This window comes from Rhinopithecus bieti, unplaced genomic scaffold (genome assembly GCF_001698545.2).
Source record: "Rhinopithecus bieti isolate Rb0 unplaced genomic scaffold, ASM169854v2 scaffold_44965, whole genome shotgun sequence".
Lineage (NCBI taxonomy): Eukaryota > Metazoa > Chordata > Mammalia > Primates > Cercopithecidae > Rhinopithecus > Rhinopithecus bieti.
The window spans coordinates 498,225-516,786 of record NW_016818013.1 but is presented as its reverse complement, the minus strand read 5'-3'; positions in this window follow the sequence as shown (position 1 = coordinate 516,786).

Here is an 18,562-nt window from a genome sequence, read left to right as displayed (position 1 = left end):
CTCACTTCAGATGCCAATTGCAAGTCCTAGGTTGTCACCTGTATTTCAACCAACCAGTTAGAAATCAGGGTTTCCCATGACTCTCTTCTTGAGTTTAGTTATTTGCTAGAACAACTCACAGAACTTAAAAAAACAGGTTTTCTCTTTTCTTTCTTTCTTTCTTTCTTTTTTTTTTTTTTTTTAAGAGACAGGGCCCCCTCGCTCTGTTGTCCAGGGCTGGCGTGCAGTGTGCAGTCGTAGCTCATTGAAGCCTCAACTCCAGGGACTCAAGTGATCTCCTGCCTCGCCTCTCAAGTAGCTGGAATACAGGGTTCCACCACCACATCTGGCTAATTCTTTTATTTTTTGTATAGATGGGTCTGTTAAGTTGCCCAAGCTCCTCTCAAATTCCTAGACTCAAGGTGATTTTCCCCCACCTCTGCCTCCCAAAGTGCTAGGATTACAGGCATGACCACCTCACTGGCCAGCTTATTTTCTGTTTACTGGCTCAATGTAAAGTCTCCATCTCAGGAAACAGCCAGTGAAAGAAGATGCACAGGGCAAGGTAATGGGAGGCACAGAGCTTCACATGCCCTCCGTTGGGCACGCTACCCTCCCCAGCCACCTCCTTGTGTTCAGCGACACAGAAGTTCCTCCAAACCCTGTTGTTTGGGTTTTTATGGAGGCATGATGATTGCTATTGTAGCTAAGTCAATCTCCAGTCTTTTGCCTCCTGGAATTCGGCAGGTGAGGCTGAAAAGTTCCAGCCTCAACAAATGTGGTTGGGGCTAGGCCAGTTGGCTCATGCCTGTAATCCTAGCACTTTGGAAGGCCGAGGCGGTGCGGACACTTGAGGTCAGGATTTTGAAACCAGCCTGGACCAACATGGTGAAACCCCATCTCTACTAAAAAAAAAAAATTAGCTGGGTGTTGTGGCACATCCCTATAATTCCGAGCTATCAGGAGGCCGAGGTAGGAGAAATTGCTTGAACCTGGGAGGCGGAGGTGCAGTGAGCTGAGATTGTGGCCATTGCACTCCAGCCTGGACACAAGAGCCAAGCTCCCATTAAAAAAAAAATGTGGTTGGTTCCTCTGCAGCCAGCCCTCCTCCTGAAGCAGTCCTGGGAGCTTGCAGCCACTCCTGTCAGCTCCAACAGCATCCCACATGCATCTACCATGCGCCAGATCTGAAAAAGGACCTTAGGGACCCTTGGTGTCAGGAACTGGGACTAAGACTAAATATTAAAACAGAAAATGCTCCTATTACCTCCATTCACTAGGACTTTATAAGAGCTTTAGAAGTTCTATGCCAGGAACCAGGGGCAGAGACCAAATGTATCTATTTCTTTTTCTTGTGTTTGAGACAAGTCTTCACTCCTGCCACTGGGCTGGAGTGCAGTGATGTGATCATAGCTACCACGCAGCCTTGACCTCCTAGGCTAACCGATCCTCCACCTTAGCCTCTCCCCAGTAGCTGGAACTACAGGCGTGCATCACCATGTCCAGCTGATTTAATTTAATTTTATAAAGGCGGGGTCTTCCTATGTTCCCCAGGCTGGTTCAAACTCTTGGCCTCAAGCATTCCTTCCTCTTTGGCCTCCCAAAGTGTTGGGATTACAGATGGGAGCCCCCATGCCCACCAATCACAAGGATCTTTATAAAAGAAAGAAGGAGGTAGGAGAGTCAGAATTAGAGAAGGAGATGTGGTGATGGAAGAAGAGGTCAGAGAGGGAGATTTGAAGATGCTGCACTTCTGGCCTTGAATATGGAGTCAGGGGCCATCTTCAAGGTGAGTCAAGGAATGGGGGTGGCTTCTAGAAGCTGGAAAAGGCAAGGGAGCACATTCTCTCTAGAGCCTCCAGAAGGAATGCAGCCCCTCTGACACCTGACTTTAGCCTTAATAGACCTAATTGGGCTTCTGGACCCCAGAACTGTAAGGTGGTAGATTTGTGGTGTTTCAAGCCACTAAATATAGGGTAGTTCATTGTAGCAGCAAGAAAAAATGAACATGAAGCTGGGGCTTTATGTTACAGTTGCTCATGCCTGTAATCCCAGCACTTTGGGAGGCTGAGGTAGGAGGATCGCTTGAGCCCAGGAGCTTAAGATCAGCCTGGGCAACATAATGAGACCTCATGTCTAAAAAAGTTTTTTTTAAAAAAAGACTGGGCGCGGTGACTCACATTTGTGATTCCAGCACTTTTAGGAGGCCGAGGGCGTTGGATCATGAGGTCTGAAGTTCAAGACCAGTCTGGCTGAGATGGTGAAACCCCATCTCTACTAAAAATACAAAAATTAGCTAGGTGTGGTGCCTGTAATCCCAGCTACTCGGGAAGCTGAGGCAGAGAATCACTTGAACCTGAAAGGCAGACTTTGCGGTGAGCTGAGATCACATTGTTATACTTCAGTCTGGACGACTGAGACTCTGTCTCAAAAAAAAAAAAAAAAAAAAAAAAAGCCGGGTATTGTGGCATGCAGCTGTAGTCTCAGTTCCTAGGGAGGCTGAGGCGGGAGGATTGTTTAAGCCTGGGAAGTTGAGGTTGCTGTGAGCTATGATTGCATCACTCTACTCCAGCCTGGGCAATAGAGCAAGACTTTGTTTCAAAAAGAAAGAAATGAGCATGGTGGGAACGGGGACAAATGGCAATGTTGAGTAGAGTGGTCAGGGCTGGCCTCATAAGTGAATATTGAGCAAAAGTTTGAAGCAGATGAGGGAGCTGGCCAAGGTGCTGAGGGAAGAGCACTGTAGGCTGAGTCAACAGGATAAAGGCATTAGGAGGAAACTCCCTGGTGTGTCTGAGGCTCTGGAAGGAGGCCAGTGGAGCAAAGAGAGAGAGGGAGCGAAGTTGGCGAGGAGGCCAGGGAGTTGCTGGCCTTGGTACAGATCATGTAAGCCCTGGGACACTATTGCTGGGGCTTTGGCTTTTACTCTGACTAAAATGGGAACCACCGAGGGGTTCTGAGCAGAGAGGCAACATGATCTGTCTCCTGATTTAAAGCACGCCCTGGCTGCCAAGTTGAGAAAGACTCTGGGAAGATTTGTGTAGAAGCGTGGGGGCCAAGCTGTGGCAACATCCCGGTGGGAGGTGATAGTGGTCCTGACCTGGTGCACAGTGGTGGTGAGAGATGGTCAGAGCCTGGATACATGTTGAAGTCAGTCAGTAGAATTTCCTGACAGACTGGATGTGAGCTGTGAGAGAAAGCAGGGGTCAAGGTTGAGTTTGATTCTAATTGAATTATTAAGTAATTTAAAAAAAAACCCTACTACCTTTCCGAATCCTACCAAGTAAAGGATGCTAGATTAAAAAAATCCCAAGTCAGGCCAGGGGCAGTAGCTCACACCTATAGTTCCAACAGTTTGAGAGACAGAGATGGGAGTATGTTTTAAGGCCATGAGTTTGAGAGCAGCCTGGGCAACATAGTAAGACCTCCTCTCTACAAAAATAAAAGAAAGAAATTTAATAAAATAAATATAGCCAGGCATGGTGGTGTGTACCTACTCAGGAGGCTGAGGTGGGCAGATCTCTTGAGGCTAGGAGTTTGAGGCCAGCTTGGGCCACATATTAAGACTTCTCTCTCTCAAAAAATTAATAATAATAAACAAAAGCCTGACATGGTGGTACTTGCCTGTATTTCCAGGTATTGGGGCAGCTGAAGCAGGAGCATCTCTTGAACCCAGTTGGTCAAGGCTGCAGTGAGCTATGATTATACCACTGGACTCCATCCTGGGTGACACAGTGGGACCCTGTCTCAAAATACAATTACAAATGAAATGAAATCTCAAGTCAGACCAGTCCCTTCTAGGCTATGTGGCATGATCGGGTTTGTGTGGCTGTGGATGAGGAGACCCCTGCCCAATTGTTGTTGGCTTTATAATCAGTTTATTTTCAGTATAGTAATCAAATATATTTCATCATACTTGATGGTCTCAGATATGTGTGGGTTTTGGAATTCCCCTTGGAACAGGTTGTAAGATCTTATTTGCTCCATCATTCCATAATTTTAAAATCTGATCAGTGTTTAATAAGATCAGAATTGATATTAGACTACCTAGTCAGTTTTGATTATTGAGAAAATGAAATTGTGTTGTTTGCACTTTATCCAAGATTGGTGTCATGTTGGGTAAATCTAATCAATACTTGAACAAATGCAAAATTAGAGCTTTATCATGAAAACTATGTTATTCTTGAAGAAGATGCCATTTCTTTTTTTCTTTTCTTTAAGATAGAGTCTTGCTCTTGTCACCCAGGCTGGAGTGCAATGGTGCGATTTTAGCTCACTGTAACCCTTGCCTTCTGGGTTCAAGCAGTTCTCCTGCCTCAGCCTCCCGAGTAGCTGGGATTATGGGTGCCTGCCACCACATCCAGCTAATTTTGTATTTTAGTAGAGACAGGGTTTCATCATGTTGGCCAGGCTCGTCTTGGACTCCTGACCTCAGGTGATCTGCCTGCCTCAGCCTCCCAAATTGCAGGGATTACAGATGTGAGCCGCCACGCCTGGCCTCCATTTCTTTTCGTAGTCTTTAGTAAACAGCTGGTATTGTTGCAGACTTGCTATTTAGGCACTTAGGAATTTTCACTAGAAGGCGTGTAAAGAAAGACCGTGGGCATTTGTAATGAATTTAGCATTCATTTTTTGCATGACTATCCCCAGAGCTGTAACTTTACTAATGAATTCTTTAGAAACCACTTAGCCTAGCATCTGAGCCTAACCAGCCACTCACCCTGGTTGTTCAGTGCTCTTTTGTTCTTGTCTGTTTCTCCTCCAACTTGGCTATATTCAGAAAGTGATACAAACTTGCATTTGTTTTCTTTCCTTTTAGAGACAGGGTCTTGCTCTGTTGCTCAGGCTGCAGTACAATGACATGGTCATGGTTCACTGTAGCCTCAAACTCCTGGACTCGAGCAGTTCTCCCACTTCAATCTCCCAAATAGCTGGGACTACAGACGTGTGCCACCATGCCCAGCTAATTTTTTCATTTTTTATCATAGAGATGAGATCTTGCCAGGTTGCTCAGACTGGGCTCAAAACTCCTGACCTCAAGTGATCCTCCTACCTCAGCCTCCCAAAGTGGTGGGATTACAGGCAGGCATGACTACCTGTGCCCAGCCCCTATTATTATTTTAAATAATAGCTTTATTAAAATATGATTCACATGCCATTCACTTTGTTTATTGAAATCTGCAATTCAGTAGGTTTTAGAATATTCAGAGAGCTGTGCATTGATCACCACAGTCACTTTTAGAATCTTTTATTACCCTATAGAGAAATCCATACCCCTTAGCCACTACCTCCTACTCCCCGACCTGCCTTGGCCCCAGCCTTAGGCAACCATTGATTCATTTTTTTGTTGCTATAGATTTGCCTAATCTGGACAAATAGAATTGTACAATATGTGATCTTTTGTGGCTTTTTTCCCTCTTAGCACAATGTTTTCAAAGTTCCTTTATGTCATAGTGTGATCAATATTTCATTCCTCCTATGGCTGAGTAATATTCCATGGTAGAGACATGCTGCATTTTGTTTATCTGTTCATCAGTTGGTGGACATTTGGGCTGTTTCCATGTTTTGGCCATTATGAATAATGCTGCTATGAAGATTGTTGTACAATATATATTTGTGTGGATATATATTTTATTTCTCTGGGATATATGCCTAGGAGTGAAATTGTTGCATTATATGATGACTGTACATTTTGAGAAACTGCCAGACTGTTTTCTTAAGTGGCTACACCAGTTGCGTGTGATGGCTCACACCTGTAATCCCAGCTACTCAGGAGGCTCTGATGGGAGAAATTGAGCCCATGAATTCAAGACCAGCCTGGGCAAGATAGTGAAACCCTGTCTTGATTTAAAAAAAAAATCCAGTTGAAATGACAGGAAAAGTAATACCCAAACAAAGTGTTTACACGATTTTATGTTCCCACCAGTAATGTATGTGGGTTCCAATTCCTCCACATCTTCACTGACATTATTTTTTTTTTTAGATGGGGCTGCTCTATCTCTCAGGCTGCAGCCCAATGACACCATCACAGTTCACTGCAGCCTTGACCTCCCAGGCACAAGTGATTCTCTCATCTCAATGCCTGGCTAATTTTTATATATTTTTGGAGTGATCGGATTTTACCATGTTGCCCAGGCTGGTCTCATACTCCTGGCCTCAAGTGATCTACCCACCTCAGCCTCCCAAAGTTCTGGAATTATAGGCTGAGCCACCATGCCTGGCCTTCACCAACATTTGTCATTATGNCTGCAGTGAGCTATGATTATACCACTGGACTCCATCCTGGGTGACACAGTGGGACCCTGTCTCAAAATACAATTACAAATGAAATGAAATCTCAAGTCAGACCAGTCCCTTCTAGGCTATGTGGCATGATCGGGTTTGTGTGGCTGTGGATGAGGAGACCCCTGCCCAATTGTTGTTGGCTTTATAATCAGTTTATTTTTCAGTATAGTAATCAAATATATTTCATCATACTTGATGGTCTCAGATATGTGTGGGTTTTGGAATTCCCCTTGGAACAGGTTGTAAGATCTTATTTGCTCCATCATTCCATAATTTTAAAAATCTGATCAGTGTTTAATAAGATCAGAATTGATATTAGACTACCTAGTCAGTTTTGATTATTGAGAAAATGAAATTGTGTTGTTTGCACTTTATCCAAGATTGGTGTCATGTTGGGTAAATCTAATCAATACTTGAACAAATGCAAAATTAGAGCTTTATCATGAAAAACTATGTTATTCTTGAAGAAGATGCCATTTCTTTTTTTCTTTTCTTTAAGATAGAGTCTTGCTCTTGTCACCCAGGCTGGAGTGCAATGGTGCGATTTTAGCTCACTGTAACCCTTGCCTTCTGGGTTCAAGCAGTTCTCCTGCCTCAGCCTCCCGAGTAGCTGGGATTATGGGTGCCTGCCACCACATCCAGCTAATTTTTGTATTTTTAGTAGAGACAGGGTTTCATCATGTTGGCCAGGCTCGTCTTGGACTCCTGACCTCAGGTGATCTGCCTGCCTCAGCCTCCCAAATTGCAGGGATTACAGATGTGAGCCGCCACGCCTGGCCTCCATTTCTTTTTCGTAGTCTTTAGTAAACAGCTGGTATTGTTGCAGACTTGCTATTTAGGCACTTAGGAATTTTTCACTAGAAGGCGTGTAAAGAAAGACCGTGGGCATTTGTAATGAATTTAGCATTCATTTTTTGCATGACTATCCCCAGAGCTGTAACTTTACTAATGAATTCTTTAGAAACCACTTAGCCTAGCATCTGAGCCTAACCAGCCACTCACCCTGGTTGTTCAGTGCTCTTTTGTTCTTGTCTGTTTCTCCTCCAACTTGGCTATATTCAGAAAGTGATACAAACTTGCATTTGTTTTCTTTCCTTTTTAGAGACAGGGTCTTGCTCTGTTGCTCAGGCTGCAGTACAATGACATGGTCATGGTTCACTGTAGCCTCAAACTCCTGGACTCGAGCAGTTCTCCCACTTCAATCTCCCAAATAGCTGGGACTACAGACGTGTGCCACCATGCCCAGCTAATTTTTTCATTTTTTATCATAGAGATGAGATCTTGCCAGGTTGCTCAGACTGGGCTCAAAACTCCTGACCTCAAGTGATCCTCCTACCTCAGCCTCCCAAAGTGGTGGGATTACAGGCAGGCATGACTACCTGTGCCCAGCCCCCTATTATTATTTTAAATAATAGCTTTATTAAAATATGATTCACATGCCATTCACTTTGTTTATTGAAATCTGCAATTCAGTAGGTTTTAGAATATTCAGAGAGCTGTGCATTGATCACCACAGTCACTTTTAGAATCTTTTATTACCCTATAGAGAAATCCATACCCCTTAGCCACTACCTCCTACTCCCCCGACCTGCCTTGGCCCCCAGCCTTAGGCAACCATTGATTCATTTTTTTGTTGCTATAGATTTGCCTAATCTGGACAAATAGAATTGTACAATATGTGATCTTTTGTGGCTTTTTTCCCTCTTAGCACAATGTTTTCAAAGTTCCTTTATGTCATAGTGTGATCAATATTTCATTCCTCCTATGGCTGAGTAATATTCCATGGTAGAGACATGCTGCATTTTGTTTATCTGTTCATCAGTTGGTGGACATTTGGGCTGTTTCCATGTTTTGGCCATTATGAATAATGCTGCTATGAAGATTGTTGTACAATATATATTTGTGTGGATATATATTTTTATTTCTCTGGGATATATGCCTAGGAGTGAAATTGTTGCATTATATGATGACTGTACATTTTGAGAAACTGCCAGACTGTTTTCTTAAGTGGCTACACCAGTTGCGTGTGATGGCTCACACCTGTAATCCCAGCTACTCAGGAGGCTCTGATGGGAGAAATTGAGCCCATGAATTCAAGACCAGCCTGGGCAAGATAGTGAAACCCTGTCTTGATTTAAAAAAAAAATCCAGTTGAAATGACAGGAAAAGTAATACCCAAACAAAGTGTTTACACGATTTTATGTTCCCACCAGTAATGTGTGTGGGTTCCAATTCCTCCACATCTTCACTGACATTATTTTTTTTTTTAGATGGGGCTGCTCTATCTCTCAGGCTGCAGCCCAATGACACCATCACAGTTCACTGCAGCCTTGACCTCCCAGGCACAAGTGATTCTCTCATCTCAATGCCTGGCTAATTTTTATATATTTTTGGAGTGATCGGATTTTACCATGTTGCCCAGGCTGGTCTCATACTCCTGGCCTCAAGTGATCTACCCACCTCAGCCTCCCAAAGTTCTGGAATTATAGGCTGAGCCACCATGCCTGGCCTTCACCAACATTTGTCATTATGTTTTTTTTTCTTTTATACTTTAAAGCGGTATAAGAACAAGTGTCTTCGATTATAGGAAACAATATAATCCCAGAGCATTGGGAGGCTGAGACAGGAAGATGTGTTGATGCCAGGAGTTTGTTTTCTGTTTTTTTTTTTTTTTTTTTTAAGACAGAGTCTCACTCTGTTGCCTAGGGTGGAGTGCAGTGGTGCGATCTTGGCCCACTGCAGCCTTCGTCTCCCAGGTTCAAGTGATTCTCCTGACTCAGCCTCCCAAGTAGCTGAGACTACAGCTACACGCCACTACTGCCTGGCTAATTTTTGTATTTTTAGTAGAGTCGGAGTTTCACCATGTTGGCCAGGCTGGTATCAAACTCCTGACTTCAGGTGACTTGCCTGCCTCAGCCTTCCAAAGTGCTAGGATTACAAGCATGAGCCACCATGCCCAGCCTGATGCCAGGAGTTTTAGACCAGCCTGGGCAACCTAGCAGGACCTTGTCTCTACATAATATTTAAAAATTAGCCAAATGTGGTGGTGCCTGCCTATAGTCTCTCTCTCTCTCTCTCTCTTTTTTTTTTTTTTTTTTAACTTTTTGAGACATGGTCTGTCTCTGTCTGAAACTCCTGGGATCAAGTGATCAGTCCTCCTACCTCATCCTACCAAGTAGTAGGGACCACAGGTGCATGCCACCCAGGTCTTGCTATGTTGCCCAGGCTGGTCTTGAGCTCCTGGCCTCAGGCAGTCCTTTCACCTTGGCCTCCCACAGTACAAGGATTACAGGTATGAGCCATCATGCCTGGCCCCTACCCTGCCTATTGAGAACCAAAAGAAGAATCCAAATTCTCCCTAGTTCAACTCGAGCCATTTCCTGATTGCATCATCAGCAAGGAGCTGGTTATTGAGCTGTCCAGACCTCCCAAGTGAGGTGAGGGAGTTTTCCTGCTGCTCCACTCTGTGAGGAGTTGGAAGATGATGTTTACTCGTTTGCTGAGAGAGATACCTTGTAGGCACCTTAGGATGGAGGGGACCCTGATTCCAATGTCGTTTTTTTCTTTAGAAACAGGACCTTGCCCTGTCACTCAGGATGGAGTTCAGTGGGCCAATCATGGCTCACTGTAGCCTCAAACTCCAAGGCTCAAGCAGTCCTACCACATCAGCCTTCTCAGTAGCTGGGACCACAGGTGAGCACCATGACACTCAGTGAATTTTGTTTTTATTTTTTTGTAGAGATGGGGCCTCAACTATGTTGCCAGGGCTGACCTTGAACTCCTGCACTCAAGGGATTTTCCTGCCTTGGCCTCCCAAAGTATTGTGTATTACAGGCATGAGCCATTGTGCCTACTGTCTCTGGTTCTTAACCTTCTGCCTCCCTCTTTCACTTTTAAAGAATTGCATGTAATTACATGGGCTCTCCTAGATACTCCAGGATAATCTTGTTTTAAGGTTAGCTGATTAGCAACATTAATTTTATCTGCACTCTTAATTCCCCCTTCCTATGTAATTGTGCTGTGTAACATAGGAATGAGCAATTGGTGGGGGTGGGGGTTATTACTTTGGCTACCACAGTAACTGTTTTGTGCCAGGTACTGAGCTAAGCACTGGTGAATTAAGCATGAATAACACACTCTCCCTAATCATCATCCACTCATGGGAGGAGCACCTCACCTGCCGTGCTCCAGAGAATCTGGGGAGTCAAGGAAGTCTTCCGTGAGGAGGTGATGCCAAAGCGGACAAGTGACGGAGGAGCTGAAGCTAGCCAGGAAGAGAGTAGAGGTTTAAGGGGAAGCATATTATAAGCAGAGGGTATCACCCACTTCAGAGACTCCCAGAGGAGAAAGAGTGTGCTGGGATTACAGGCATAAGCCATTGCGCCTGGCCAAAATTAATACTTTTTACATTAAATTTACATATATGTATTTTTTTCTTTTTGATACCAGATCTCACGCTGTCACCCAGGCTGGAGTGCAGTGGCACAACCTCCGCTCATCGCAGCCTCCCCCTGCCAGGCTCAAGCAATTCTCCTGCCTCAGCCTCCCACGTATCTGGGATTACAGGTAAGTGCCACCACACTGAGCTAATTTTTGTGTTTTTTGTAGAGATGGGGTTTCGCCATGTTTCCCAGAGTGGTCTCAAACTCCTGAGCTCAAACAATCCACCCACCTTGGCCTCCCAAAGTGCTGAGATTACAGGTGTGATCCACCTTGCTCATTCTAGTTTAAACTTTTGAGTTGATTGTGTCTCCTGATTGGATTCCTACAAATACAGAATTGATGCTAGGAAGGAAACCAGGAGATAGACCCACACAGATAGGATTTGGGAATAGGTTTGGTTATCCAAGAAGCAGTGCTGAACTCCTTCCTAATGGGATATAGGATGCTGGTGATTTCCAGGAAGTGACCTCACAATGACTCAAGCTACTGTTGATTGTGATGAAATGCCAGGTGAAGCATATGCCCTGTGAGCTTAGGGGTGCTACAGTTGACCACTGCCGCAGTAAATATGACTCTGAAGAATGGCATGGGATGGATCCTTTCGAATGCACTTGAGCAGTGGTCTCCAACCACAGGGCCACAGAACTGGAGGTGAGCAGCAGGCGAGTGAGGGAAAACTTCACCTGTATTTCTAGCCCCTCCCATCGCTTATGTGACCACCTGAGCTCCATGTCCTGTCAGATGAGCAGCAGCATTCGATTCTCATAGAAGCACGAACTCTGTTGTGAAGTGTGCATGCGAGGGATCTAGGTTGTGCACTCCTTACGAGAATCTAATGCCTGATATTCTATCACTTGTCTCCCATCACCCCAGATGGACAGTCTCATTGCAGGAAAACAAGCTCAGAGATCCCACTGAGTCTGCATTATAGTGAGTTGTAGAATTATTTCATTATATATTACAATGTAGTAATAATAGATATAAAGTGCACTATATATGTAATGCGCTTGAATCATCCTGAAATTATTCCCTCCACTCCCAGTCTGTGGAAAAATTGTCTTCCACACATTCACTCTGTTTTTTGGTAGAGACAGGGTCTTAATATATTGCCCAGGCTGATCTCAAAGTCCTGGCCTCAAGTAACATACCTCTCAGCCTCCCAAAGTGCTGAGATTATAGGCATAAGCCACCACCCTCAACCAAGACTGTTTCTTAAACCAAATAAAAATTAAGTGAGATTACTTGAGCCCAGGTGGTCGAGGCTGCAGCGAGCCCTGATTGCACCACTGCACTCCAGCCTAGGTGACAGAAAATAAAAAATAAAATAAAAATAATGTCTCAAAAAAAATAAAATAAAAATAATGTCTCAAAAAATAAAATACAAATTAACCCTTTATGACATTCCCAGTGACTTTCCCTCCGAAGTGTTCCCCACAAGTCTTTGAATTTTGTTTGATTTTCACATACTATTTAAGATGTTTAAGAACTTGTATCTGTCTGTGTCATCCCTTTATTTCCAAAGAATGTCTTTTGTCACTTCCAGCTGGATCTACCATGAAAGACTTCTGAATCCAGGAAGAGAGACTGACTGGGCAACATGTTATTCAGGTACAAAAAAACTTAGAGTGTAACTCAAAGATGATCAAATAATAGTGCATGCATCAAGTGCAGTGGGAAGCTTCCAATTAAGGTGACCCTTGAAGCCAAGTCCTGAAAGATAAGGAAGAGTTGTATGAGAGTGGGGAGGGAAGGGGAGGTGGAGGGATGAGGAATGGGCTGGGATGGGATGGAGTGAGCTGCTCAGGCAGAGAAACCAGCACTGTACAGACCTGGACAATGAAGATGGCACATGTTGTTCGGCAATGGTGAATTAATTAAGCGTGGCAGGAATGCTTTGTAGAGACAGTAGTCTGCTTGTATGGAATTTTGTCTGAGAGACCTGACTACAGTTTCTAATTTTTTGATGTTATCATCCATCACTGTGCTTGTCAGATAGTTTGGAATAGGGATAATGATCACAATAACACCAAGCAGAGTATTTCGTTAATTCTCACAGAATCACAGGTAGGTGCCACAGTTATCCCCATTTTATGAATGAAGTGATGAAGACTTAGGAGTACTGCATGATTTGCCCAAGCTCACCTGGGTATTAAGACTGAGTCAAATGTTGGGTCTGGTCTGACTTTAATGTTTGCTTTGTTCATGAGCACCACGTATTGCCTCTCCTATGCAGTTAAGCAGGTAGACAAGTGACAGAAAACCCGTGTTTGTCTCTACTCACACACTTCCGACTGAATGTGTGTATGGAGTTGCTACACCAAATTCTCCAATGCTCTAGATATTAACTGGGTATCCCACGATTTTATTCTGACACTTCCTGGACTTAGCACAGACCCCACAAGTAAGGGACTCAGTCCCACGAGACCATCCTCACTTCAGATGCCAGTGGCAAGTCCTAGGTTGTCACCTGTACTTTTGACCAACCTGTTACAAATCAGGGGTTCCCATAACTCTCTTCTTGGGTTTAATAATTTGCTAGAACAGTTTACAGAACTCAGAAAACAGTTTATTTTCTTTTTTTCTGAGAGAGACGGTCTTACTTTGTTGCCCAGGCTGGTGTGCTATATTTCTTTTCTTTTTTTTTTGAGACAGAATCTCCCTGTGTCATCCAGGCTGGAGTGCAGTGATGTATCATAGCTTATTATAGCTTTGACCTCCTGAGATCAAGCGATCCTCCCACCTCAGCTTCCCAAGTAGCTGGGACAACACATGCATGTCACCCATGCCCAGCTCATTTTTGTAGTCAGAGTTTCACCATGTTGGCCAGGTTGGCCATGTTGGCCAGAAGGGGTCTTGTTGTGTTGCCCAGGCTGGCCACAAATTCCTGGGCTCAAGTGATCCTCCCACCTCATCCTTGTAGAGATGAGATTTAGTTTATGTCGCCCAGGCTGATCTCAAACTCTTGGGCTAAATTGATTATCTCACCTCATCCTGTCAAGTAGCTGGGACTACAGGCACACACCACCATGTCGGGCTAATTTTATTTTATTTTTTTCTAGAGGTGGGTCTCACTATGTTATTCATGCTAGTTTCAAACTTCGGGCCTCAAGTGTTCCTCCTGCCTTGACTTCCCAAAGTGTTGGGATTATGGGTGGGAGCCACCATGGGTGGGAGCAATGACAGGGTCTTTATCAAAAAAAAGAGGGTAGGAAATTCAGAAGTGGAGCAGGAGATGTGGTGATGGAAGCAGAGGTAAGAGAGGGAGATTTGAAGATGCTTCACTTCTGGCTTTGAAGATGGAGTCAGGGGCCATGATCCAAGGAATGGGAGTGGCTTCTAGAAGCTGGAAAAGCCAAGGGAACACTTTAGAGTCTCCAGAAGGAATGTAGCCCTGCTGACACCTTGATTTTAGCCTTAATAGACCTAGTTTGTGTTTCTGGCCCCTAGAACTGTAAGATGGTAGATTTGTGGTGGTTTAAGCCACTAAATGTAGAAAACTGCAAATTACGTTGCAGCAGCAAGAAGAAATGAACATGAACCCAGGCATGATGGCTCATGCCAGTAATCCCAGCACTTTAGGAATTTAGGCAGGAGGATTACTTGAGGCCAGGAGTTCAAGACCAGCCTGGGCAACATAGTAAGACCTTGTCTCTACAAAAAATGAAAAAATTGGCCAGACATGGTAGCTCACACCTGTAATTCCAGCACTTTGGGAGACTGAAGTGGGCAGATCACCTGAGAGCAGGAGTTCGAGAGCAGCCTGGCCACATTGTGAAACCCCGTCTCTACTAAAACACAAAATTAGCTGGGCGTGATGGCATGCACCTGTAATCCCAGCTACTTGGGAGGCTGAGGCAGGAGAATCACTTGAATCTGGGAGGTGGAGGTGGCAGTGAGCTGGGATTGCACCATTGCACTGCAGCCTGGGCAAGAAGAGTGAAACTCTGTCTCAAAATAAAATAAAATAAAATACTAAAAAAAAAAATAGCCAGACATGATGGCATGAACCTGTAGTCCCAGCTACTCGGGAGGCTGAGGTGGGAGGATTGCTTGAGCCTGGAAATTTGAGGTTGCAGTGAGCTGTGATTGTGCCACTGCACTCCAACCTTGGTGACAGTGAGATCTTGAAAAAAAGAAAGAAAGAAGGCAGAAAGTAAAGAAAGAAGAAATGAGCATGGTGGGCATGGGGACAGATGGCAATGTTAAATAGAATGGTCATGGGGTGGCCTCCTAAGTGAAAATTGAGCAGACTTGAAGGAGGGGAAGGAGCTGGCCAAGGTGCTGAGGGAAGAGGCTTGTAGGCAGAAACAACAGAATAAAGTGTCTGAGGTGTGTCTGAGGCTCTGGAAGGAGGCCAGTGGAGCAGAAGGAGAGAGGGAGAGAATTAGGGGAGGGGCCAGGGATTTGCTCAGTGGGGATCAGTACAGATCATGTAAGCCCTGGAGGTTATTGCTGGGGCTTTGGCTTTGACTCTGACTCAGATGGGAACTGCAGGGAGGGTTCTAAGCAGAGAGGCAACATGATCTGTCTCCCAGTTTAAAAGCATTCTCTGGCTGCTGAGTTGAGAAAGACTGTGGGAAGATTTGGGTAGAAGCATGGGGGCCAAGTTATGGCAACATCCAGGTGGGAGATGATTTTGGTCCTGACCAGGGTCATGGTGGTGTTGAGAGATGGTCAGAGGGGAGAAGTAGGGGATGAGGCCAGGGTGTTGCTGGGTGGGGATCTTTAGTATGTGTTGAAGACAGTCAACAGGATTTCCTGACAGACTGGATATGGGGTGTGAGAGAAGGCAGGGGTCAAGGTTGAGTTTGATTCTTACTGAAATTATTAAGTAATTTAAAAAAACACGGCCGGGCGCGGTGGCTCAAGCCTGTAATCCCAGCACTTTGGGAGGCCGAGACGGGCGGATCACGAGGTCAGGAGATCGAGACCATCCTGGCTAACACGGTGAAACCCCGTCTCTACTAAAATACAAAAAACTAGCTGGGCATGCTGGTGGTTGCCTGTAGTCCCAGCTGCTCGGGAGGCTGAGGCAGGAGAATGGCGTAAACCCGGGAGGCGGAGCTTGCAGTGAGCTGAGATCCGGCCACTGCACTCCAGCCTGGGCGACAGAGCGAGACTCCGTCTCAAAAAAAAAAAACTACTGCTTTTCCCAATCCTAGCAAGTATGGGATGCTAGATTAAAGAAATCTCTTCAAGCTCATTGCAGTGGCGCATGTATGTAGTCCCAGCTGTTTGGGAAGCAGAGATGGGAATATCTTTTAAGGGCAGGAGTTCAAGACCAGCCTGGGCAACACAGCAAGATCTGCTCTTTACAAAATATTTTAAAATTAAATAAATGTAGCTAGGCATGGTGATGTGTACTTGTAGTTTCAGCTACTCAGGAGGCTGAGGTGAGCAGATCTGTTGAGGTCAGGAGTTTGAGGCCAGCTTGGGGAACACAGCAAGACCCCTCACTCTACAAAAAATTTTAAAATAGCCAGACATGGTGGCACTCAACTGTAGTACCAGCTGCTGGGGAGCTAAGGCAGGAAGATGGCTTGAACCCAGGAGGTTGAGGCTGCAGTGACCTGTAAGTGCACAATTGCACTCTAGTCTGGGTGACAGAGCAGAACCTGTCTCAATACAAATAAAATAATGAAATCTCAAGTCAGAGCCTTTCAGCTCTGCAGCCCTTGCAAACCCTGAGCCGTGCAGTGGGGTTTGCATCGCTGGGAATGAGGAGACCCCTGCCTAGTGTTGTTGCCTGACTAATCAGTGTTTTAAGCATATATTAATCAGGGTGGGCGCAGTGGCTCATGCCTGTAATCCCAGCACTTCAGGAGACTCAGGCGGGTGGATCACCTGAGGTCAAGAGTTCAAGACCAGCCTTGCCAACATGGCTAAACCCTGTCTCTACTAACAGAATACAATAATTAGCTGGGCATGGTAGTGGGCACCTGTAATCCCAGCTACTTGGGAGGCTGAGGTAGGAGAATCGCTTGAACCCGGGAGGCGGAGGTTGCAGTGAGCTGAGATTGCACCACTTCACTTCAGCCTGGGCGAAAGAGCGAGTATTATATCAACATGTAATGGTTTTATTATTAATATGTAATGAATGTTAAATATTTTAAGGATCTTGTATTACTTATATCAACATGTAATGGCTTTGTTAATATGTGATGAATAGTATTTTAAAATTTTGTCTTATTTTCTAGTTTTAATATAATTATTTATATAAAGAAATAGTCTTAGAGATCTTTAATAAAGTTAAAAAATGTAAAGGCATCCTAGACCCCAAAAGATTGAGAACTTCTAGTTTAGAAATATTCAGAATAAGCCACATACAACTTGCTACTTGAACTATTTTTTTTCTTTGTTTTTTATTTTAGGAGATGAGGTCTCACCCTGTCACCCAGGGTGGAGTATAGTGGTGCTATCATAGCTCACTGCAGTCTTGAACTCCTGGGCTAAGGATCCTCTTGCCTGAGCCTCCTGAGTAGCTGGGACTGTAGGTATACATGACGATACTTGGCTAATTTTAAATTGTTTTGTGGACATGGGGTCTCACTTTGTTGGCCTGGCTGGTGTCAGACTCCTGGCCTCAAGTAACCCTTTCACCCCTGCCTCCCATCCTAGAGGTATGAGCTGCCACAACGAGCACTTGCTCAATTTTCTAAGAAAATAAAACATTTCTAAAGTAAGGCTATAGGATGATGGCAGGAAGATAAAATAGAAAACAGAAGAATAAGTTCAAATGACTTACACATATTCTTTTGACAGCAAGAACTTTTAGTATATACATTTCTTGCAAACAAACATAAGGCAAATAAACAATGTTTGTATAGGAACGTCAACACACACTGTACAATATTCCCATTTTGCTGACATGAGTTACGGAAATTTCGTGGTTTACTTGAGTATCGCTATCAGTATTTTGCTTCTCTGATCATGTTTATCAACTTCCTCATCTGTTAACTTCTCTCCAAGGTATGTCATATCGTGACATACTGCTGCTTCACAAACATGGCCAATGTTTTCCTATTAAACATGTAGAATGCTTTCCTAATTTCTTTTACCCTCTGTCTCTGTGTTTTGCATTTTTCTTACCTTTATTGTCAAAAACTCCAGAAAGTTAATCCTACTAATTTATCACCATTTGCTTTATTAATTTATACTTTGCTTATATGGAATTTTGCCCAACAGACCTCATTTCAATTTCTAACCTGTTTTGTTTTATTTTGTTTTTTTCTGAGACAGGGTCTCGCTCTGTTGTCTAATCTGGAGTGTAGTAGTGCTATCACAGCTGACTGCAGCCTCAACCTCCCAGGCTCAATCAATCCTCCCGTCTCAGCCTACCACGTGGCTGAGACTATAGGTGCTTGCCACTATGTCCAACTAATATTTGGAATTTTCCTGTACTTGGGTTCCAGAGGGGTGACGGTGAAACGTGAGTCAGCATGGATTTTGGTATATGCAGAGATGGGGGGCTGGAACTAATTCTGTCTGTATACTAGGGACGACTGTATATGTTTTTACAATTGTGCTATAGGACACATACTGTTGCATAGCCTTGAAAATAATTTTTAACTGAGTGGAATAATAATAATATTGATAAAAGTAGCAGCCGGCCAGGTGTGGTGGCTTACACTGGTAATCACAACACTTTGGGAGGCTGAGGCAGGAGGATGGCTTGAGGCCAAGAGTTTGAGACAGGCCTTGGAAACAAAGGGAGTCACCATCCCTATAGAAAAATACATGAATTACAGGCATGTTCCTGTAGTCCCAGCCACTTGGGAGGCTGAGGTGGGAGGATCGCTTGAGCCCAGGGAGGCTGAGACTGCAGTGAGTCATGATCAGGCATCTGCATTCCAGC